Raw genomic sequence first — 26515 nt, 5'->3', positions numbered from 1 at the left:
TGGAAATGTCTTTATGTACAAATGTATTACTTTTTAATGAAAATGTACAAACTTATTACTTTATTACTAATAAAGTAAATAAAAGAACCCGCATCTGGCCCAACTACCTCTTCTACTGAAGTCTGAGGAATTCCTCCACTTTTTCTGTAACAAAATTAAATATCTAAATAATTCAACTAACGTAAATGCATCATCTGTTTATATCTCTCCCTGTTTTCCCATCTCCATCTCTAAGTTCTCACCAGTCACTTCTGCGTTTGTTAATAACCTGCTTTGTAAGAGGAGGCCGACTACTTGTGTACTGGACCCCTTCCCCAGCACACTACTTAAATCCTGCCTTCATGCCATAATCCCGACTTCTACAACAATAATAAACTCATCCCTCGACACTAGGTTTGTGCCGCTCACTTTTAAAATTGCTTCTGTAACCCAATGTTAAAAAAGTCTGGTCTTGATGCTGACAATCTTAACAATTTCCGGCCTATTTCCCACTTACCTTTCCTGTCAAAAGTTCTTGAGCGTTTTGTAGCTTCCCAACTCACCAATTACTTGACCTCTAATAACTTCAGTCTGGTTTCAGGGTGTGGCACAGCTGTGAAACTGCTCTGCTACGGGTAACCAATGATTTGCTTATGGCAGCACACTCTGGACAAACCAACATATTAATTCTATTAGAAAAAAACAGGTGAGGGGACGCTGGCACACGCATGTTTTTGCTGCTCCTCCCTGTTAACACTTTTCACAAAATTCGCCATAATTCTGCACTCTCTTACGCTTGTTTTATTTCTTTTATTGTACGTATAGTTTGTGAATACAGCTGACTCAAATGGCATGGATTTGGCTTAATATTTACAGATTTTATGGACTCCACTTTACTGGGAACAGAGGAGTCTGTGGATCACAGGACAAGACCTACGAACATTTCTTTGTACCTGGCGATCTAGGACTTCAGGATGATCCGTCTCCGCGATTATATTCGCTATGCTGATCTGCTCCCGTTTCATCTTACAGTACTCTACAACTGGGAACTGATCTGATGTTCATATTAACCTAGCTTATGACTTATGGCTCCGGGGCGATCACGCCTGAAATTACCAAGCGTTTGTTTGTGGCTGTGTATTGGAACACCCAAATCATGCTTCCTCCTCCTGCTATGCTTTCTGCTGCTTGCTATCGCCGCTCACCTATGCTACCACACCCGCCTGTCCTACCGGCTCTGTTGTGCTGTGTTGCTCTTACACTGCTATCAGTTAAGTATCACTCACTATCATGTTAAAATACTCTCATGACAAACTCCTTCTTATTAAACAGTTTGCCCAGAGCAAATGGTCTGTCTGGAACATCCTAAAAGATGCCTGTATTTTGCAGCGCCCGAAATATGTACATCGCAGGTCAGGTCGCCACCACTGATGGGCTGCGAATGAAAAGTCCACCGGCAGCATTTGCTCAGGGATAAGCCGTCCTTCTCATGGCCCTAGAAATAGAAGTGTCATTCTGCCAAATTTACAGTATGTGAAAATAAACTCTGGCTACGGCTCTGTGCAAAAAGAAGCCTCATTAACTAATATTGCACTGTTTAACTCAAGGTCTCTTAATGGCAAAGCATTGGTGCTGTCAGAACTCATCACTGACACCAAACTTGATATTCTGTGTTTAACAGAGACTTGGCAAAAACCAAACGAATTTACATCTCTCACAGAGGCGACACCTCCCGGATTCACTTTCCACACAGAGCCTCTCAGCTCAAGGCAAGGAGGTGGGCTTGCAGTAATTATCAGAGCAGACTTAAACATCAAACGAAACCCAATTGACTGTCCATTGTCTTTTGACTGCCTGGCTATTAAACGAATGACTGAATCAGGTCCTGTCTCACTCATTGTTCTTTATCGTCCCCCAAAATACAATGCATCCGTCTTGTCTGATCTGATTGAATTTTTGACCCACCTAAGCTCTTACTCTCAGAATTGTCCATCTTGGTGATTTCAACATCCATATTGACATTACTACATCTAAACTGAGAAATGAATTCCTATCCTTACTGGACGGTTATGACTTGACACAACATGTTGATTTTCCCACCCACTCTGGTGGTCATATACTGGACCTGATCTACACTTCTGGACTATCTGTTGCCAACATTTACAGCACTGATTTGGGACTCCGAAGATAAAGCAGTATTTTTCACCGTCTCACTGCCTTTCCCTCCTCTTACCTGTAAACGACAAATCTCTTACAGAAACCTTAAAAATATCTGTCACTCTATCCTTTCTGGATCCATTTCTGATCTTTTACTGTCTGCACCTATTCCATCAACACTAGATAGTCTTGTTGACCACTATAACTCAGCCCTTCATTCAGCATTAGATAAAACAGCTCCTTTAAAACATAAGGTTTTCTTTAAGCATTCCGCTCCTTGGTATAATTCAGAATTGCAATCTATGAAAGCAGCTGGCCGGTGCCTTGAGAGAATGTCACGTAAGACTGGCCTCACCGCGCACATCCAGGCTTTCTCTGACCACCAAAGAGCTTACAGAGAAGCACTAACTTCTGCCAAGAACACCCACTATGGCAGAATAATAGAAAGTGGTTAAACTACTCAAACCCGCATCTGGCCTAACTACTTCTTCTACTGAAGTCTGTGAGGAATTCCTCCACTTTTTCCCGTAACAAAATTAAAGATCTAAATAATTCAACTAACAAATACATCATCTGTTTATATCTCTCCCTGTTTTCCCACTCCATCCAGCTCCTTCTTTAAGTTCTCACCAGTCACATCTGTGTTTGTTAATAACCTGCTTTGTAAGAGGTGGCCGACTACTTGTGTACTGGACCCCATCCCCACCACACTACTTAAATCCTGCCTTCATGCCATAATCCCGACTGCTACAACAATAAACTCATCCCTCGACACTGGGTTTGTGCCGCTCACTTTAAAATTGCTTCTGTAACCCCAATGTTAAAAAAAGTCTGGTTTTGATGCTGACAATCTTAATTTCCGGCCTTTCCTGTCAAAAGTTTGAGCGTGTTGTAGCTTCCCAACTCAACAATTACTTGACCTCTAATAACTTGGCACAGCTGTGAAACTGCTCTGCTACGGGTTACCAATAATTTGCTTATGGCAGCAGACTCTGGACAAACCAACATATTAATTCTATTAGACCTCAGTGCAGCATTTGACACTGTCAGACATGACATTCTACTGTCCAGAATGGAGAACATGCTGGGTATCTCTGGCACTGCCCTCCAGTGGTTCAAGTCCTATCTGACTGATAGGCAAGAGTTTGTTAGTCTTGGCAACAGCAGATCCAGCTCAGCGCCAGTCACATAAGGAGTTCCTCAAGGCTCTGTCCTCGGTCCTCTGCTTTTCTGTATTTACATGCTTCCCCTTGTCCATATTATATGTAGCTATGGACTGGGTTATCATTTTTATGCAGTGATCTCATCAGACCTGCCTTCACTGTAAAGAATCTTGGTGTTATTTTTGATTCCTCCCTCTCTTATTCTGCCCACATAAATCACATTAAGAAACTTTCTTACTTTCACCTCCGTAACATATCCCATGTTCGCTCCTTCCTCTCCTTCTCTAATGCTGAGAAACTTGTCCATGCTTTTATCACATCCCGCATCGATTATTGTAATTCCCTACTGGCAGGTGCCCCTTCTAATCTTATATCACAGCTCCAGCTTATTCAAAACTCAGCTGCAAGAGTCCTTACTCGAACCAGCAGCAGCGAGCACATCACACCCATCCTGCTCCGTCTTCACTGGCTCCCTTTGTCTTACAGAATTGAATATAAATCCTACTAATAACCTACAAAGCCTTAAATAACCTCGCGCCAAACTATATCAGTGACCTTCTCCATCACTATGTGCCTGCCCGCCCACTAAGGTCCTCCGATTCTGGCAATCTTGTTGTACCCCACACTAATCTACACTCCATGGGTGACAAGGCCTTCAGCTGTATAGTGCCCAGACTCTGGAATGACCTACCGAAATTAATCAGGTCAGCTGACTCCATGAATTCTTTTAAAAAACAACTCAAAACTCATCTGTTCAGGAAGGCTTTTAGCTCTACTTGACTTTATTACCCTTCTCTCAGTTTACTTCTCTGTCAAGATGCTCATGTAAACTGTATGTGTGTGCGAGACCATCAATTTGTTGTCTGTTAGGGTTTTTTTTTTCTCTGGATTCATTGTTATAATCTTCTTTATTTATCTGGTTTGTACTATATACTGTATACCCTGCCGTTGTTCTTATATTCTGTAAGTGCCTTGAGCATGGGGAAGTCGCTATATAAATAAAATGTATTATTACTACATTTTTAATGGGGATTTCTTTCCAAGTACATTCAGACTTATTTTTTTACATTTTAATTGTAGAAGAATCAGAGGCCGACCTGTATTCTTCTTTACATCTAACAAGTACGCAGTTGGAAGAGTTAATCTCTACCACAAATTGTCTTTTTGAGACTAACAATCTTGTCTCAGACAAAAAACCTAAAGCGTTCCCAGAGCCCCGTAAGTACTACTTTCACCCGAGGGTTTGGATGTATGAAAAATAAGGCGTTGAGAGTTGAATATATAATTTTTAACATAAACCTCAATGATTCTGAAGACTGCGCTGATTCTAGAGGCTGACTGGAACCTTCTGAAGAATAACCAAAGACCCTTGGACAGCCTATTATTGAACATCTCCTTCACGGATCCTGGTAAGTTGAACTAATTGTGCGAGTGCGCAGCAAATGTTTGTTTTAAAGAAAACTCAGCCTTGTTTGCTTATTTAAGAACCTCTGTCACCAGGATTACTGACACAGATACTCCAGGATTTCCCGCTGTTTGTATCACCCAGATTTCTCACCCACAAAGTCTGCGAATCCGAAAGAATTGATGCCAGAACTAAGGCTGATGAGTTGAAGGCTGAAATCAATCGAGTTATGCAAGAATTTCAAAGAGCCTTACCGGACCTTTTACCCCTTTGTCCAGATTTACGTTAAAAGGTTATTTTATTGTTCGCTATTTTAGACAACTTGTTCCCGATATAATGGCAGGCAATGGTAAAAGCAGGAAAAGGCGTTTAAGTGAGGACTTGCATACTGGGAGCGGTTCTCAAAATGTTGGGTTATTGCATGATATGGTGAATGAACTTACTCTATTCGACCCCCCAAAAATGCCTACTCCTCCTCCCCAATATTATAATGAATTGGAATATTTGGATTTGGCAAAATCAAAACATGACCCAAATGAATAATATAATAGCTACCATGAGAGATCCTTTACCGGTTACCACTCCCACTGACGTTGACTAGCTTGACTGCCTTTGAGTCTCCTGTGATGGATAACTGATGCAATGTGTTTATTTTGTTTAGTGTATTATCCTACTGAAGAAACATTTGTACTAGCCTGGTTAAAGTGTAATAATTTGCCATATTATTTTATCTGTTATTTATGATGTATGATACGAGACTGGGAACTGAGAACCTAGGATTTCAATTAATAGTGCTGTGCATCATATTATACATACGTTTGATAAAGCATCGTTTTATGTTATGTATTTGCTCTGCACTTCACCCTTCTTCATTTAGCATAGCAAGTATTTTAGTTCGGCCACTCAATTTAGCGGTTGTTCAAACCTCTCTGACGTAGTGGTGGTGTTTTATCAATGAAGAAAAGGTGGTGTTCTACGAACGAAGATTTAGAAGTGACTGTACTGCACTAATGACTTTTGGTATGCTGCACATACCTGATAATAGCTAGTGAAGAAACGACAGAGTGGAAGGTACCTTTTGGCTTGTGGACAAGACCTTCAGGGATTGTTTTGTCATAGACACAGTGACAAAGGGTGAATTGTAATATGTAACAAGTTTAATAGGTCACTGTGCTCTGTACAAATACTTTAGGAATATTTTTCTTTCTACTCACATGCACAGCTAAAACAAAGCCAGATTTAGCACAGGGGCTAAATCATTTAGAACTGCTAGGCAAGCATTAGAAGACAAGACATGGACAACTGCAAAAAGGGATATGTGCACTATTTCTTTGTATGAAACTCAGGTGAATAATTCCAAACAAGGAAAAGAGAGGATACAATTTCATGCTAAGTGGGGGCCTGAAGAAAGGTATAAAGCCTTGGAACATTGCCCGGCCCACCATTGAAGCCGACAGACAGTTGGGAGATACTGTCATCCGATCCAGCTTCCTTGTCTGTTTTGCAGCGTAAACCATCATTAAAGAAAGCTAAGTAATTTCTCCTATGTGATTCTTTACCTGTGTATCACTAAGGGAGGGGTATCGTCTTTTATATTATATCTATATATAGTTTCAGGTTATGAAACATGCCGCAATTACAAAAGAACTTATTGCAACAGAGCTAGCACCCCCTGCTGGATAAACCTGCCTTCTGTGGTCTTCTCTACAACTTCACGGAGAAAAGCATCAGTCTTTCTGGCACAAACCATTAGATGCTGAAGTTCTCTTCTTGAAGTGATGGCTGCTCCTCAGCAGACAGGGTTTAGTGCCTAGCTTGTCACACTGGATTTCAACCTTTCACAAGTCCACAAAAGGGAAGAATGGGTCACCAGGGAGAGAGTGGCTCATGATGGTGTTAGAATTTAAATTTGGAGAAAATCCCAAAGTTCTCTCAGAATCTCTCTGGGATTTCAGTAAATGTGTCCTAATAGAATCCCTGAAGTTCTCTTAACTTGCCATTCTTTGCCACCCCTCTAGGGTGCAGCTAGTTTATAAAGGAAGGTTATACCTCTGCTGATTGGCATAAGGTCACTTTCAGTTACAGTGCCTTTAGATTATTCAATCCATCTTAATCCTCATCCCACAAAATATAGGCCTCTCTCCTGCCTGGAATCTCTGCACTCTTTGCCATGGCCCTCTATCCAGCAAAAGATGTCAGGTCCCTTCTGATTGCACATTTATTAGTGGATGAAGTCTTAGACCCACAAGGCTATTCACTTTCAGGAAAACCTCTGCCAAAACTTAACAGCCCTGAGTCATGAAAACTGAAGTGTAACCTTCTGGAAAGGGAAGACCTCCTGCAGGAGCAAAGGAATGTGTACACCACTTGGATGGAAGAGAAACATCACTTCCATAAAGTAACTCATGGGAATATACTAAAAATCAAACTCTGAAGTTTCTTTCAGGCCAAAGGAAGATGGCAGGTATGCCAACAGCAAAGGGATTACTGCAAAAAACTAAGGTCCCCGTAAGAGCTTCACCTGACGTGTGCTTTGCAAACGCTAGAGCCAGTTGAGAGTTTTTGGTCTGTTCTGTGGTGTGAGATTTAAATAAAAAAAAATACATTTTGCTCTTAAAACTTGTGTTTTGGTTGCCGCTAACGAACCGTGAGGGTTTTCCCTTTAGAAGTTTTTTTTTTTTGCTTTTTTTTCGCCCACACAAGAGCAAAAGTAGCTGGGTGTTAGCAGGCAGCTGAGAGGGAGAACAGTACAGGAACTTAAGGGGAAAAGGTATAAAATATCTGTAGCAGATCGTAGTTATACCATTTAAGTTAAGGAGCAGCCTGAAAGGAGGAGAAATTTAATCAAAAAAAAAAAAAAAAAAAAAAAAACAACTTAAGGCAGTTTACTAATCCCAAATCAAATTTTAATAATGAGGCCCGTGCAATGCAAGTCCTGTTGGATGTTGGACTCTTTAGATGATGGTTTGGAAGAGCCAGTTGTCTATGAGGGCTACATCTGCAAGAGATGTCAGCTGATCCAACACCTCGAGTTCAGGGTCGCTGAACAGGAGGAGGAGTTGGCTGACCTGCGTTGTAATAGAGAATTGGCAGACTTGGCCCAGGTGTCCTTTAGAGAGATAGTGTGCACCCCCAAGGTGGCGCGGGAGGAGATTCCAGACCAGACAGGTATAAACAGGTGGGTCACGGTCACAAGGTGTAAGGCAGGATGCTTCCATCGTTGAGAGAAGGAACAATCACAATCCTGTACAAACAAAAGGGAGACAGATGTGACCTGAGAATAGTAATGGAATTTATAATGTTAAAAAAAAAAAAAAAAAAAAAAAAAAAAAAGTAAAATTGGACAGGTTCTCCAACACAGTGTTGGTAAAAGGATAGCAAACTGACCCCCCACCCCAGTCCTATCCAGGATTAGGCAAGGCTGCTCTCTCTCGCCCCTCTTCACTTTGCCTGTTGCATAGAGCTCCTCACTGAATGCATCAGACGAAGGCCAAAGATCTGAGGGATCACCACACTGAGACCAGACAAGAGACAGACCAGGTGATGAAAGAAGGGTTAGGGTTCAAACTTTTTTTTTTTTTTTTAAAAGGAAAGTTCTTTTTGAAACTTTAGTCTGGTTTCCACATAATACACAGTACAAAGATGACTCTTCTGGGTTTGTATATGATGTCCTCATATGCTAATCATTTTGCTCCAAAGAATGGGGAGAGAAATTACTACTGAAGAATTACTGGCACTAAACAATCTTTGCACTAAAGGGATAAACCACAAAAGCAAATTGTGAAACAAACTGCCCCTGTCTCAGTCTCACACCCAGATTCTGTTCAGTTCAAAACTACAAGATACCCAAAGCTTAGTTTGGTGGTCAAATACCATTATACACGGTATAACAAGAGGGGAGGAATGCTCTCACATTCAGTGCTATTATGCAACATGCTGGATGGACTAAACACTAACAGAATAACTGAGGACAGCAGGCAGTGTGCAAGCATTTTTGCTGGTAATTTTAAAGGATCGCAATCTATTCTCAAACTTTAAATGGCTAAGAAGCTTGACTAGATGATTTGTAACACGCAAGTGTCTAGCAGGTCACTTATGCAAAAATTTATTACTGTAAGACGAACGTAACATGTGACCAAGGAGCAGAACGCTTATACTTAAACCTATGGAAAATATTTTGGTAGGAACAGGCATTAAATGTTGGTAATTAATGGAATTCCAAATGCCTTGAAGGATAATAATGAACAAAAGGTGCTATCACTATAGCTCCACAAAGCTGGGGATAGAAGAGCCTTGGTGGAACCAAACACTCTTAAATTGTATGAGTGTTTGTAAGAACAGATATATAGTGGTAAGGTGTGTTTATAAAACAAGCTGACTAAAAATTGAGACCTACACCATGGAAGACTCACACACAAGACCTTGTTCTGTGGTGTTGAATTATTTCAACTTGGAACTTTCATCAAAAGAATGATGCATAAACTGCAAACAGCCACTTGTGTACTTTACCATCATTAAAGAGAAAGACTTCAAGTTTGTTAACAAAGGCCTTGACCTACATTGAAAGCCATGGTCAAGGTGAGAAGGCTGAATTTCTCAGGTTGACAGTGGATATGTGAACCTCTGGAACACTGATGGATATCCGGGTGCAATATGCCAAGGTCGAAGCTAAAGTCATGTTGGTCACAGTGGTTCTGTCAAATTTTTGCTGACAAACATTACCATGCATATTATGGAGGCCATTAAAATAAAATAAAATAATAAAAAAAAAAAAAGTGTGCCTATGGCTGACAATACAAACAGGGTTGCCAGATCCTGAAGGTCCATTGGCTCTTGCTTTGCCCACTCTTTGAATCTTCTTGTGAAGGCACCAGTATAAACACCAAAAAAGTACCACTGGCAGCCTAGCTATAACTACATTCAAGGGGAAAATAGGTCTGCAGCAACCTTTACATACACATCAGTTTCCAACATGCCGTAAATGACTAATTTATCAGACAAAATGGCTAACATAATGCCTACTTCCTCCAGTGTTATACTGCTAATGAAATGAAAGGATCTCAATCTATTCTCAAACTTTAAATGGTTAAGAAGCCGAGTGGACACCAGGCACCAGGAAAGCACTACTTGAGTAAATGAGAAGAGGACTACAAGGAGAAAGGATCTCAATCTATTCTCAAACTTTAAATGGTTAAGAAGCTGAGTGGACACCAGGCAAGCACTACTTAAGTAAATGAGAAGAGGACTACAAGGAGAAAGGATCTCAGTCTATTCTCAAACTTTAAATGGGCAGGATCCTTTACTTGTTGAGTATTAAGATCCAGATGCAAGTAGTCCTACAATATGCACTTCAGAAGGAGTCACCCACATGAAGCTAAGCATATTTGTGCCCGGTCAGTAATTGAATAGGTGGAAGGCTTGGATTGCTGCTAGAAGAGGTGTTGGCAAGGTCAGCAAGGGGTGCTTACTCTGTGGCCTGTGTGCGGATCCCAATGTCCCAGTGCAGGGATGGTGACACTGTGCTGTAAAAATGGCCCCATCCTTCAGATGATATGTAAAACTGAAGTCCGGACTCTGTGGTCATGAAAGATCCCAGAGCATCCTTCGTAAAAAGCAGGACATACCCTGATGGCCAGGCTAAATTGCCCTCCGTGGCCTAGTCATTCTGACCTGCTAATGATCCTGTCTCTAACTTGCGCTCTCTCTCTCACCACTTAATAGCTCATGTTGAGAGAGTACTGGTGCAAAAATGGCTGTTGTTGCATCATCCAGGTGGATGCTACACATTAGTGGTGGTTGAAGTGGCTCCCCACTCGCTATGAAAAAGCACTATATAAATTATTATTTCAGGATAAACAAACGTTTAGGTTAAATGAGCAAGTTGAAGGGACATATCAGATCCCAGACAAACCATAAGTGGATGTGGATATTACTGCAGCAGATCCCCAAAAAAAACAAATGTAAAAATTGTACAGGTGCTAAAAGTTAAGGAAAGTAGCCTAGTGGAGTAAATGACAGCATAGCACTGAATGCTTAGGAAATGTACTAGAGATGTTTTCCCCCATGTAAAGTGCAGTAGAGCATGGGTAAGAAAGTCCCAACATAGCTATAGGGCAAAGCATTGGCCTCTGCAGACTTGATAGTAATACTAATTTTTAAGAACACACAAATTACTACTATTACCTGTAAGTAAAGACTATTCTTACAAATCACATTACAATAACACTTCAAGGGCTAAGGATTCACTTTAATTCTTCCTGAAAGGGTCAGATTGCAAGTTTCAATGCATATATGAAGATTTTACGATCTTGAAAAGACAGATCCAGCAGTTCATGGAAAGGAAAGCTTACTTGAAAGCAGTACGAGAGGATTCCTCAAGAGTTGACACCGTAACATACACACTTTGGTGTGTTACTTAGACCCTAGCCTTAGTGAGCTTCACCCACACTCCTATTACAAAACCAAAGAGGCTGACTCTGCTGCACATGTGCAATACATCCATGTTGTGCTAGAATGGCAGCACGCCATAGCACATGTGCTACATGCCCCTGGGGCCCAGGATAGGTCCCTGGGGTGCCCAAAGATGGCATCCCTGAACTCGGGGCACACAGGCACAATAATCCTCAAAAATCTGGCACTTTCGGGGTGAAATTTTTTCACCGCCACTTGTACTGCGAGCCAAAAACGGCCCGGAATTCTGTGAGACGTTGGCCTTTTGCCACCAAATTCCAGCAGCTGCCTTCTGAGGGGCTTTGCCATGCCAAACCATAGTCCTTTTGGTCCCTACCTGACTAGGTGGGCTGTGGAGCACCTGGGCCTTTACACCCCATTTTGCCACCCCAGCTTCATAGCTGGGCCACGCAGCACTGGACGACGGCCAACTGGTTTCCCCAATGTTTCCCACATTCACTCATATGACCAGAATACCAAAATTACAATCTCTAAATGAAAGATTCACCACATGTGCAGCTTTCACCTCAGATCTGGTAATTTCTCAGAATTCACCTTATGTACTTATATTAGACACTCGGTAAACTTATGAATACTAAACATTCAGAAAACTTACTGCATTCTCCAAATGAAGGAAGAATCCCCACCTGTGCAACATCCACCTCTAATCTGGTAATTTCTCAGAGTTCACATTCAGAGTTTACATGTAATGTATATAAACACTCCTGTAAACTGTTTGGCGGTTGCCTGTTCATAGACTACTTTCTCCACATGAGGGAAGAATCAAGACATTGGCAACATCCACCTCAGATCTGGTAATGTGTCAGAGGTTACAGATACAGTTCACATACAGTACATGTATATAAACACTAAGTATACTGTTTCTAGTGGTTGCCTGTGCATATACTGGATTTTGCAAATAAAATATGAGGTGGATGTTGTAGATGTAGTGATTCTTATCTAGTAACTTATGGCCACTCTGCCAGACAACAGATGCCCAACATTTGTGTGCAGTCAGGTTGCTTGGTGCTCAGTGATAGATGGCAGAAATGTTGCCAGAAGTGAATAGGACACATGTAGATGCCAGGCCATTCAATCTGCTTTGAGATTAGAATGAAAAGATGGTCTCCTTCAGTGTCCATATTAAAATCATGTAAGCTGTGCTTACATGCCACAGAGGAGGTGGTAAAGTAAGATATTTATATTTGTAAAATTCATGCAAGAGTAAGTGTGCTGTTGCTAAAAGGCTTTGTTTCTCCCATCTCCATACACATAAGCCTCCTTTGAACCTGTAATTTTTCATAGCTGTGAAGTGCCTTCCTGGTCAGCCAGAGTTAATCCTGGGGGCTGTTCACAACCCTTAATGTCAGTTTTGATGTCTTCTCCTACCATAAAAAAATGTTTCATGTTGGACAGAGAATAAAATTAAGGCACATTTGCAGTCCTTACTGCCAGCCACCTTTCATCCTGGGATAAACGTTTACACGTTTGTGTTTAGGATGGTGCTAATGCCACTCTTGCCAGGTATTACCTTAGGCTCACCCCTTGTGGTCTTTAAATTTGAGACCTTTGGCACATTCTCTCATAACACTGTCTTGCTGTCCATAAGAGTTTACTGTCCACGAGAGACCAATCATCTTTTGAAAAGGAAAAAATGGCTTCTTCTAGTGCGGTTGCTGCTGCTTCTGCTGTGGAGTCAAGGTGAGTTCTCTAAGCATTTTAATCTCCTACTTTACTTTGTTGTTACCTTGCCATTTTTGCTTTGAATTTGTGGGTTTAATTGTTGTTTCTATTTCTCATCTTATAATTTCAGGATACCAATTAGGATTCCACATGTTTGCCCTTACTGTGAGAAACCCCAGGCCACCCTTGCTGTCCATCTCAGAAGGGTTTGCCTAAAGAACAGTTGTCAATGCTGCCAAAAAAACCACACAATTCCTTCTCTGGCATGGAAGGATTGTTGATGTCAGAGATCTGCAGGCCAAGATTTCGAATGAAGGCGAGCTGTGTCAAATGATGGAATTTCTGAAGAAATCAGGACTTTACATCCATAATGTCCCACCGGCTTTTCGTTTGTCAAAACCGATGGAGGTTGCATTTGCTCCAGCCTCTGCTGAACTGGTACAGCCTTCAACATCTAGTACGGCTGCCCCTGCCCCAGCCTTTTAAGAACCACAGCCTTCGACATCTGGTACGGCTGCCCCTGCATCGGAAGAGTCAAGAGGAGGAAGATGATGTGGTGCATGACCCTTTCTACCAAGACAGTACTTTTTAAACATTTACCATGAAAGTGTACAACAAGCTGCCCATAGCAGCCAATAACTGCCCTTTGATATTTTAAATAAATGCAGATTCTTTTTGTATCAACAGTACAGATGTACTAAAGTAGAGCAGTGAAGTCTGGAAGAAGACGGTGAGGCTGGGGCTTTACCAGAAACAGTTCCGATCACCCTCTCATCATGGACTTTGCAAGGTATCTGAAGGGCGAACACCAGATGAAAAACTAAGCAAGAGGTAAGAGTAGTGGCCTATTCTAAACCTTGCTGAGTGTATTACATTGATAAGGATAATATAACTTTCTCCCCTCTGTTTGCAGTGAGACAATGTCTGCCGATTCCTTTTCTACATGGATGAAAATGAGGCAAATATAAAATTTCATCCATGACATTGAAAAGACCAGGGCATACTTTCTGAAGCTTCATCAGGCTGGGCTCACCTTCCAGACGGTCATGAATTATGTAAAGAGTGTGAAACTGTTCACCACATTCCTCCTGTGCCAGACCAACTGCAGAACCCGGAGAAACAATCAGATTAAGATGTACATGGACTATTTCAGTCACATGCAGAAGACCTTCTCCAAACAGGTTTCAAAGGAAATTGCAGAAAAGAGGTATGCCATTTATTAATTTGTCACACATCCTCACTTTTCTGTTCATGAACTTATATCATACTCTGGTCATTTGAAGCTTAAAAGAACCATATATATGTGCGCGCTTTTCTTTCACCTGTTTAGATACCAACTGATGAATGCTGATCTGCCAACACCAAGAGAATGCCATCTCATTTTCAAGGTGTCGAACAGACTTCCACTGTCATCTCCAAACTTATGTGATGAGCCAACGTCCAGGAGGAGCACCTGCTGGTTCTATATTATTTAGAAGTGGTTATCATCCTGGGCCACCTTCAGAGACCTGGGGTAGTGAAGAACATGACAGTAAGATTTCCTCTATGTTTCATGTATTCTAAAGCCGACAATTTATAGTGGCACATTCTTTGAGTGTAACTGTTATTCCTCTTTTTATCATTCCAGGTCTCTGAATAGGTAAACCGAAAGCAGCAGCTCCTTAAAGTCGGGCATGAAGAGAAAAGATTTGCCATCGTTGGGGTGAAGGAGCACAAAACATCCACAAACAGTTGGCAACTCTGGCGCTAAATCTAGAGGAGGAGCAGGTATGCACATTAAAGTGTGATCCAATGTGGACCTCAATGTACTGTCAGAGATAGAATACACAGCTGGGAACACTCGAGGTTGATAGTACAACTTGCTCATTGTGACTTATCTTTGCAGTGGTTCGATTTGTATTTTGAAAAAATACGCCCCATCTACTTGAAGGAACAGCATCTCCTGGCTGAGGAGACCCTTCAAACAGGTTTTTTCTATCCACCACTAGTAATCCCTATTTACAACCCCTTTAATGATGTGAGGGGTTTACACCAAAAGTAAGTCATCATAAAAGGCACTTTTGTTGAAACTAATACAACTTTTGTTTAAATCAAAATATGGTGATATGTTTTTAACCATGTGCTTACAGGTACAAGATTAAGGAGATCACCGCCGGTGTGGCAAGAAGGGTCCTGAAAACAGCAGCCATGAGATCCTGTAACGACATTGACAAGAGCACCGTGGCTGACCACCTGGCCCACAGTAATGCTACTGCAGAGAAGCATTACTGTCTTGCTCGGCCGGACACCATCACCAGAGGAAAGCTCATCATACAGAACCTGAGGAGTGAGAGTAGCTCAGAGTGAGTTGAATAGACAATTGTCCTCTTTTTAAAACATACTGCCATATAAAATTCAATGAGTTTCTTTTGAATCTGTCTTAAATTGGTTTATTTGTTTTTCTTTACAGATGTGAGAGTACCTCAGCCAGGAACAGAGGGATTGCTGCAGCCTTCTTCAATGAAAGGTTGGACGAGCAACAGGCATATGAAAATCTTGTTATGCAATTCCCAGTGAGACTGGATGGTGAAGTCCCCAAGAAGAACCAGAGGAAGCTACTCACTGGGATGCATGACAGAATGTGTTATAACCATTGGAGAGCTGAGCAGGAAGCCCTCCGGTGCCAACACATTCTTTGTAAGTTTTCTTCTATTGTTCCTGTCCTTAAACTAAAGTATTGGTAATTTACACTATTTCATGAATTGTGAGTCAAAGTAACATTTCTCTGTTTTTCAGCATCTTTCTGCAGACAGCCAACCCTTAATTGTGTTGAGAAGAGGATAGGTCAGCAAGGGTGGACAACCAACATCCCTTCCGCTACCAAGATCCATGACATGTAGAAGCCTGAAGGATCCATGGAGGTCAGACCACAGGACAAATACATTCAGCAGTATGTCTCCAACCAGAAGTGGAAGGGACTGGTGGTCTGCGACAACATCCCAGGAAAAGGATGAGAAGTTTACATCTACAGAAGGTTCCAGAAGGGGGAGGTAGTCTGACTACCATGGAAGCAACATCAGCCGCAAGGAAGGCGAAATAAAGGATGTGGAGGCTGGTGAGATGGGCTACCTCTACTTTTGTAAGAACTAAAGACAGGAGGCCTTCTGCATTGATGCCCAGACATTTCCTTGTCCATGTCACCCGGATATGGAAACGTTTGGTCGTCTAATTAACCACTCGTCCAAATGAGCCAACCTGCAGCCCCATTGTTTCACCATAGACACTGGAGAGGGACTGAAGGATGTTGTTCTGTTCAACACAAAAAAAGGACATTGGGGCAAACAAGGAACTTCTTTTCGATTATGGGGTAAACAAGAAATCTTTCAAAAGGTGAAGGAATAGACCTGGGGCCTCCTGTATAAACGCCGTGCATAGAACTCGCACTATAACATGGCGTAAGCACAAAAGCAGGAATGTGCGTACACACAGAAAAATCCAGATGCAGGAATCTGTGCGTATACAAACTTCCACGTTCTTCCGCTACATAAATCCAGATCAGCGTGAAAAGTAACGCACGTGCACGCGCCTTCTGTCCTGCCCCAACTCCTCCCAGAATTCCACCTCTTTGAATATACAAATCAATATAAATAGCCCTTAAGCTCAGCCTTCTGTGAAAAGACAATGGGAAAAGCACGGGGGAAAAGAATTTCAGCGAATACCAAGTGGAGGCAAAGAAAAACTTACTATTTGTTTGTTTAAACAGTGGTATAATCAACAAAAGGAAGTTGATCGAGTGAGTGTCGGAGAAACTTGAAAGCTCAAGTTCACAAAGTTGAATAGTGCCGGAAATAAAAAAAAAAAAAAAGTTGTCACATATCAAAGTCGGCATGAAAAGGCGAGTCGTAGCCCACCGTCAGAGTCATATGAAAGCTTATTAGGGTACAGAGAAGAAAAAATAGGCACACAGTGGGGGGGAAAAAAAGCACGAAATGTCAACTTTAATGACAAAATAAACTATGTGATTAAAGTGGAAATTGAGGTTAAAGTAGAACATCATAATCTTAAAAATCGTTTATTTTACTAGTTTCTCAAATCCCATCGTAACTAAAGTAGCATGTTAAATGCTTTGTTCTGTGTGTGTGAATCACTACGTGCTTCCATTTTCTCTCTCTGACAGGACACAGAATCCATTATTCATGATATTACAGCTCTCTGAATAATTAAAATACTGAGATGTATACGTGATATCTTTTTCATGATGATAGGAATGAAAGCATGTTATTAAACATGGGAACACGGTGGCGCAGTGATTGTTCATATCTCACGCAAGAGGCTTGCTGTGCCATGCACGACCTTCGATGAAATAATTACAGAAGTACTGTCTCTTTCAAAACGTACTAACCTCCAATTCCTGTCCTTACTTTTCTTTCTCGAAATACCCAATCAGCTCTGTAATAGACGTTAAGCCATCTGAAAGCTTAGAACGCCGATTCTTCAAAATGTTTAAGGAACATTGAAATATCTTCGTAGTACATGTTTATTCTATCCGTCTATCCTTCCAGTGTCGCTTCAGCACCAGCAAGAATACAGCACAAGGCAGGAGCAATCCGTGAACTAGCTAGCGCTGCGGCACCGTGTCCTCACATGTTTAATTATTAACGATACAGATTTAAATGAAGTTAAAGTTTTATCTGTATACTATAATCAACATATTTTGCTGCATTTCATCTTAAAAATGATATCGTCATCATACGCGCTTTATAAAGTGGTGCAGGTTTCGCAATTTTATAACTAGTGCAAGTTTACAGTGGGGTAATTGTACTTATAAGTACAAACAGTTCTACAAGGAGCACTTGATTGAGTGCGTTTATAGTTCTTGGGATGAAACTGCTTCTGAACCGCGAGTTCCGTACAGAAAAGGCTTTCAACCGTTTTGCCGTGGCTGAGGCAGCATACTTGATACTGTATACCGATAATTCTCTTTCCGATCAGCTGCTGCTGTGATTCCCCACTTAGATACAGTGATAAATACTCCGAGTGGGGCAGTGAGAGTAATATGGAAAAAGATGATCTGCTGTGGCAACCCTTAACGGGAGCAGCTGAAAGAAGAAGATGCAGTGAGAGTAACAACGCTAAAGCAGTTATGGTATTTGGAATACTATGGCTATTTCCTGGACCATTATATTGCTACAGGTTAATTACAATCAGATGCATTAAACTAATAAACAATATGCAGTTAATTTCAGTGTATTTATAAAGCCGCGTCAGGAATGTGGGTCTAAGAAAGAAAGGGTGACCACACAGGAACAGTAGCACTGCTTTGACGCTGGGTGCCGCCAGTGTGCAAAACCGAGCGGAGAAATTGCGTACGCCAGGGTATGAGGTACCGTGGACATGTGCGTGGCTTTACGCCAAGTTTATGTTTTATATATCGCGATCTGAGCGTGGAAACGTTCGTATGCAAGATTTCTGTGCGTACACACCGTTTATACATGAGGCCCCTAGACTGGATATGACCTTTAAAAATCGCCGTTGTAATACTGAAAAAAGGACTTTTTTTTGTACTATTTAATTCTCTATGTAATTTGAATTGTTTTTGTATTGTAACTTTCTTTTGGTGCTTTGTTCAATAAAATATTAACATCTACAACAACATTCGTGTATTTAGAATATTTTAAGTGTTGGTGCCAAGGAACGAGTATGGGAAGTTTGGCCAGTTCTGTGGCCTGGTTTGAAGAAATTTGCAAAAAGCTGTGGACTAATTTGTATATACTGTATAAAGGCAATGTGCAGTAATGGATGGACATACCAAAATGCTGACAAAGCTTTAATATGCCCAAATAGCATATCAAAATTTTCAGCAGGATCTCCTGAGTGCATTGATCACTGAGCCATTGGAAGAACTATAGTTACCACCCCGGATTAGAGAGGTATAGGCGAAAAAGCCTGTCTGGATACTGCTTCCAGGCTTGCCATAGGGAGAGCAAGAAGGAAGGGCTAAATGGGGACAGGTGGTGTGAGAGAGAATTTTATTCCCTTATTTATTACAAGTTAGGGAAGGCACCTAAGTGCAAAGAGCGCAATCAGCGACGTGCAGAGTGTAGAGCGTCCGTGGCACAAAGGTGCAAAACTAGTTTAGGGCAAGAATAGGGCAAGCACGAAGGTGCAAAAAGTGAATGAGTATGGTTACGAAATGAGAGTTTGAGACATATACAAGTGTATATAGGGGAATTGTATATAATTTTTTCTATATAAAAACAGGATTATATTGATATTAAATGGTACAAAGTGAGTAGAGGAGAGACGAGTGTTTACAGGTTAGAGTAAGTACATTTAACCCTATAAGAGGAGAGAGAGTGCAAAAAGTTTTCATTAGGCTCAGATAAATGAGGACTGCTGTTCATATCCATAATTTTAGTCCTGTTCAAAGTCCGGAGACAAGTGTGGAAAAAAAGTATTGTCACAGAGGATCTCGGCTGTGGGCATGTGAAGAGATGACAAAATACAAAGAATTATAAAACAAAAGATGTTAGTGAGAAAATAAAAGAAAAACAGTATTAGACATAATGCAGATGTTTGTTGGTGAAGCAATTCAAAGTTACAACATCAGAAAAAAAATGGTGCAGAGTGTTTAGGTTAGTACCACTAAACAACAAAAGCACCTAGGTGAAGTGTAGGCACACACACATATTAAAACGTTCCATCCTCGAATAATAGGATTCGAATGAGTGACTGCATGAGCTCTGCTATCTTAGTGGTAGTAAAATAAGCCACAGGATCGAAGACAAGTGTGAGTATGAAAGAGCTCTGGGACCCAACTAGTGGGTAACGAGAGACGCAGTAATTAAGCACATAACGAGTGAGTGGGATTTTGTAATAGAGCACCTCTTTCATGGAGAAACATTGAGATTTTTTTTATCAAGATGGTGTCACTGTTTGGCATATTTTATATATATATATATATATATATATATATATATATATATATATATATATGCTGTAATTCCTAAGTAGTTCAACTAAGATGAATTATATATATTATATATAATTGCTATATATGAAAAAAAAAATTAAACACCATTTAAGAAGATTTCAATAAAGCGGATAAACCTGATATTGTAACTGGTGTGCATTTGGAAAAGTTACATGTGTGCCGAATGCTCACAGTCAGTATATGAAAGGATCAGAGAGATTACAAAAATGCATCCGGAAAAGCATTAGTGAAGTTTACTTGACAAGATGTCTTAAAGGAAGTTTAATGCCATGATTTTAAACAATTTCACTTGGCGTAGGTTTCATTCTTTGCAGTGATAGGATTACATAAAATTATCAAGAAACTGAGACAAGTGCAGGAAAAGTATGAGCATTTGGGAATTGGAAAAGTATTTTAATTAGAATTTGGATATTAAAATGTAAGAAGTTTTGAAAAAGTTAACTGAATCCAAATACTTGTGCTTCATATTACTCCCAATTGGAGAACAATTTGAGCCGTATTTACAGTTTGATAAGCAAAACACCCATAAGAGATGTAGGAGGAAAACAACAAAAGAAATTAAGTGATAGAAAAATGTATGTAGACTGTGTGTATATGTATATCTGAGTACGTACTTGTAGGGAAAGACTAATTAGACAAGATAAAAAGAAATGTGCATTGTATTTATAGCCTCAAAAGGTACCTAGAGCATGCTGATGTCTAGACCATCAATTATGTTGTTGTCTGTTAGGCTTTTCTCTGAAGTTACTATCTCACTCTTTATTTGGTTTAGTAAAATGCTATATACCCTGCCGTTCTTTCTTAAACTCTGAAGTGCCGTGAGCATAGGAAAGGCGCTACATAAATAAAATGTACTTATCTCTGATCTTTATTATGCACATCAGTGGCAACATAAAACTGGGAACTCGAGTTTAAGATAACTATTTAATATACCTAGTTCTGTGTGTTCATCTACAATCAGACCTGTTAATACTGTTGGTGGCGACACAGCACAAATATTTATTTCACCATATTTAGGAATTGGGACAATTCTGACATTATGTGTTTAGTGTAAACTCATTTTAGAAACAAAAGGTAAGACCAGTACACTTAGTATTGGCTTCATTTGAACCTAGGAACACAGGGAGCTATGTTTGCCGAAGCAGGAATTACTCTTGATTGCATAGTTGTGTCCTTGAATGGTATTTTGCTGCTTATTGCCAGTTTTCAAATCAATTGTTGCCAGAGTTGCTGTCAAACAAATGTACATCCAAGTTCTTGAACCATGGACATCTTCCACTACAGATTTTGATTCTCTTCTTCATGACAATGTGGATAATGAAATATTAAACCAAAAGGCTCCCTGGGTGAAGTGCTGTGAACCACTCCCCAGGGAGGTGACCCTCTATGGTACGCAAATATACCTGGGTTGAAGAAAAAATTTATTTCTGTGGAAACATTTTCTCCAAAAGAAGGAAAAGCACTTATTAAGCATCATGAATACATTATTCTCTAATAACCTTCATGTATGATGTTACATTCCCATGTTATTCAAATTTATACATACTCATGATTGATTCACTGAGGAACAATTTTGAACAAATTTTTTGTTGACTTCAATTTTTAAGTTTATTTACACTAAAATAGGTATGCCGATTCTGAAATTGATGTGCTCGAAGTGTTTCAATCTGGTTTTAAGCTGCTTCACAGTACTGAAACTGCATTACTGAAGGTTTTCAATGACATTCTTTTGGCAACAGACTCAGGGGACTATGTGATCTTAGTTCTGCTCGATTTAACAGCTGCTTTTGATACTATAGATCATAGTATTTTATTATCTCGCTTGGAGCACTGGGTGGGCATTCGTGGTACTGCCTTGGCGTGGTGTAAATCATACTTAACTCAAAGAACTTTTTCAGTGAGGCTGGATGAATTCAGATCTTCTTCTGCTTCACTATCATGTGGGGTTCCACAAGGCTCCATACTTGGTCCTTTGCTATTTTCTTTGTATCTCCTGCCGCTTGGCTCTATTCTTAGAAAGCATAACATTGCTTTTCATTGTTATACAGATGATACTCAGGTTTATGTACCCCTTAAACGTAAGGATGCTTACTCCATACAAACTTTGGTTATGTGCCTAGAAGAGGTGAAAGCGTGGATGGCAGTTAACTCCCTAAAATTTTAATGAGAATAAGACAGAGGTTATAGTTTTTGGTCCTGGGGGCACCTGTGGGTCTTTTTTCACTTCTGCTCCTGTGGATTTGGGTCCCCTAGCACAATATGGTACGCCTGTTATTACAAATTTGGGTTTTAGGATAGATGAGAATTTTAGACTGGACGTTCAGATCAGCGCGGTGGTGAAATCTTGTTTTTTTCAGCCAAGACGTTTGGCAAAGATAAAAAACATTCTTTCCAAAGATCAATTTACAACAGTAATCCACGCCTTCATTACAACCCGGTTGGACTATTGCAATTCATTGCATGTTGGTGTTAGCCAGTCCACCCTGTCTCGGCTGCAGCTGGTGCAAAATGCTGCTGCATGCCTTTTAACTGGCACGTGAAAGAATGAGCACATTACACCTGTATTATCCTCACTGCACTGGCTGCCTGTTCAGTTTAGAGTTCATTTTAAGATTCTTTTATTTGTTTTTAAGTCCTTAAATGGGCTTGCTCCGCCCTACCTCACTGAGCTGCTGCACATGCACTCTTCTTCCTGCTCACTCAGATCAGCTGCTTCTGGATGTGCCTAGGACTCAGCGTAAGCTCAGGGGGGATAGGGCTTTTTCCGTTGTGGCACCAAGGCTCTGGAATTCACTGCTGATCCACATTAGACAGGCCTCCTCACTGCCCATTTTTAAGTCTGCTCTTAAGACTTACCTCTTTGTTTTAGCGTTTGATCCTGTGTGAGCAGTTGATTTTACTCTGTTTTAACTTTGTTTAGTTCTTTCTACTATGTTTTATTGATTGTATTTTATTTATTATGTTTTTCTTTAAAATTTTATTTTAGCCTATGTTCAGCACTTTACATACAACAGCCGCTGACCAAAGTGCTTTATAAATAAAGTTGACTTGACTTCTTCTATCAGGTCAGGTTTTTTCTCTACCGCTTATATTAGTGTGATTACTGTAGCGTGGATTTGTATAGGCTATTCATTTACACACAAGACAGTGTGGTCAGAGGTAATGCGCTGCTCTACGTAGTGAAAAAGCAAAATCTATTTTTCTACTTACACATGTATTTCCTTTCTTTCAGATCATGTCAAGCACGAGCGTAGCAGCGAGCGGAAGCACCGAGCAGCGGCGTCTCCCACAGGCACGTAACCCTTCGCAAACACCCGAGCAAGTTCATCGGAAGTAAAGCTGGCAGCTGACCAGAAGAAATAACTGGCAGTGAGAAACTTGAAGCCGACGGTCTCTGAAGCAGAAAGCACTTAAGTAAACTACAGAAAACGGAGAAGATGACATCACCACTAAACGTAAGTTCCATCTGCTCTATGCCCGTTGAGGGCACGTTTATATGTTGTGTGTCCTGCAGCATGTACAGTTCAGGTTTTCCGGCCGACAGTGTAGACAGCTTCACCTGCCAAAAGTGTTTAGTTAATTTAGAGTTGGTCGGGAAAATACGCGAATTGGAGGACTGCGTTAGTAATCTGATAGCGATTAGGCAAACCGAAAATTGGATCGACTCGGTTTGTTTAGACAATTCGGCTACTTCTGATTCGGCTTCAGTCTCTCCTGGCCCCACTGTAGTCAGTGCACGGCCAAAGTCAGCAGCACCAATTCAGCCACAGGGCGAGTGGGTAACAGTAAGACGGGGGTCTAAGAATCCAAAATGTAGTCCCCCGGCACCCAGGTCACCAATTCGGACCCAGAACAGATTCACAGCACTCCGCAGCGCGCCTGTGGAAACTGAGAATAAGAAAGTGCTCATAATTGGCGATTCCATAGTGCGGAATTTTAGAATTCCAAACTGTGTTAAACCAGCAGTTCATGTTAAGTGCCTCACAGGGGCCAAGATTTCTGGCATAGAGGCCGCATTGGACCGTGTCGCCGACGATGAAGTATCTACCTTATTGCTGCATGTCGGCACTAATGATATTTATTCACAGCAATCTGAGGTATTAAAGAGGAACTTCATCTCTCTTTGCATCAAAGCTAAAAGAAAATGTTGGAATTTAGTTGTATCTGGCCCCTTACCAAGATTATATAGAGGGAATGTGATTTATAGCAGATTGCATTCCCTTCACTTCTGGCTAGAAACCTGGTGTGCAAACAAAAGCATAGCGTTTGTGAACAATTGGGATGATTTTTGGGAAAGGCCTGGATTTTTCAGAAGAGATGGTCTTCATCCTAACTGGAGGGGATCTTATGTATTATACCAAAATATGGCAGCAAAACTGCCTGGTTGACTGATTAGAGCACCATCCAGGCCACAGTCATATGATCTTAAATCACAGGCTGTTGTTTATCCCACCTGTTACTTTCCTGAAGCTGTTACCCATAATCCTTGTCTTGGGGCATCCAGTAAATTTAGTCTTGATACAAACCTTAAATTAATTGATAACCGAAAAATAAGGTGTATAATTAGACCAAGGGATAAAACCAGACCCTCCACCAGGGGCATTTGTAATAGAAATTTACTACAAATTAAAACAAAAAGTATATCACCAATTCAGAAAGAAGCATACAGTTTTAAATGCTGCTTATTGAACATTCGCTCTCTTGGCACTAAAGCTGTTTTGGTAAATGATATTATATTAAGTACAAAATCTGATCTGTGTCTTCTCACCGAAACCTGGCTTAGTAAATGTGACACTGTCCCCCTAGCTGAGGCGTCAACAGATGGATACTCGTTCCTTCATAAGTCTAGAGATTCAGGTCGAGGAGGGGGCCTTGGAATAATTCATTGTAACAAAATGCAAATCACTTCTAAAAATTTTAGGCAACTTCACATCCTTTGAAGCATTCATTTTAAATATTAAAATAGATTCCAACACAATTATAGTGCTAGTCTATAGACCACCAGGGCCGTATTCATTGTTCATGTGTGAATTTAGCAACCTTTTATCTGCCTTGGCTATAAATTATGATCACATAGTACTGATGGGAGATTTTAATGTACACATTGATGTGGAAATTGACACTTTTAGCAAATGTTTTACTTATTTGTTAAATTCAGTAGGATTGTCAGAATGTCAAAGGTCCAACTCATAATCATAACCACACATTAGATTTAATTATAACTTACAAAGTTGAAATTCTAAATTTAATTATTACTCCATTAAATGAAGTTATTTCTGAACATTACTTAATTACATTTGATTTGGTCCTGCCCTTGCGAACACACTCCCAGATTAAAACAAAGACAGTGCGACATCTAGATTGTAATTCTGCTTCAAAATTTATAGATACTTTGAGTAAGTCGAGTGTAATTGTGGAAAACCATTTAGATCAGTTAACATCAAATGTAAACACAGAAAACAATTTAGATGAGCTAACATCACATTATAATGTGACCTTGAGAGATGCTCTGGACACAGTGGCTCCCCTTAAAACAAAAGTGATCAAAGCACATAGAAACTCTCCCTGGTTTAATGAAAACACTCGAGCTCTTAAATTAGAGTGTCAAAAACTGGAACGCAGATGGAGAACAACAAAGCTACAGGTCTTTCAAATTGCATGGACAGAGAGTGTTAATAAATATAAAAAAGCCCTCTTTAAAGCTCGGTCAGAATATTATTCTACATTAATAGATAGCAATAATAAAAATCCTCGGGCACTGTTTAGAACAGTGGCTAAATTAACAAATGGAAATTCAGATCAACAGTGCAAAATACCAACAGACATTAGCAGTACAGACTTTATGAACTTCTTCAATGAGAAAATTAAAAATATAAGATCCCAGATCTCTGCATCACAGTACAAACCAAATACTAGCTTAGCAGACCCTGTCTCACATTGCACTCAGCACTTTAGTAATTTTAATCCTGTAACTGAGCAGGAAGTCTTAACTTTAATTTCTAAAATGAAGCCCACTACTTGTTCCCTAGATCCAGTGCCAACAAAACTAGTAAAAAGTGCAATGGATGTTCTTGCAGCGCCTATCCTAAACATTATCAATAGTTCATTATTGCATGGCACAGTACCAGATGCACTAAAAGTGTCAGTCACTAAACCATTACTTAAAAAAAGTCAGACCTTGACCCACATATACTAAATAATTATAGGCCTATTTCAAATTTACCGTTTCTCTCTAAAATACTAGAAAAAGTAGTCGCCAGTCAGCTTCAGACACACCTTATGCATTACAATTTATTTGAGAAATTCCAGTCTGGTTTTCGCACTGGTCATAGTACAGAAACGGCACTAACACGGGTTGTAAATGACATTGATATCCTCTGATGAAGGAAACTCCACTGTAATTATGTTGTTGGACTTAAGTGCAGCATTTGACACCATTCTATCTTACTGCACAGGCTAGAAAATGATGTTGGGCTTACAGGCACCGTGCTCGCTAGGTTTAGTTCTTACTTATCAAATCGATTCCAATATGTACAGAAATGTGCTGACAGTACTCCATCATTATACACAGAAGTTCAATATGGTGTCCCGCAGGGCTCAGTACTGGGACCTTTACTGTTTTCACTGTACATGCTTCCACTGGGATCTGTCATTAGGAAACAATGTTAATTTTCACTCGTATGCAGATGACACCCAGGTATACCT

The sequence above is a fragment of the Erpetoichthys calabaricus genome, chromosome 5 (assembly GCF_900747795.2).
Source record: "Erpetoichthys calabaricus chromosome 5, fErpCal1.3, whole genome shotgun sequence".
Lineage (NCBI taxonomy): Eukaryota > Metazoa > Chordata > Cladistia > Polypteriformes > Polypteridae > Erpetoichthys > Erpetoichthys calabaricus.
This window is presented reverse-complemented; position numbering follows the sequence as displayed.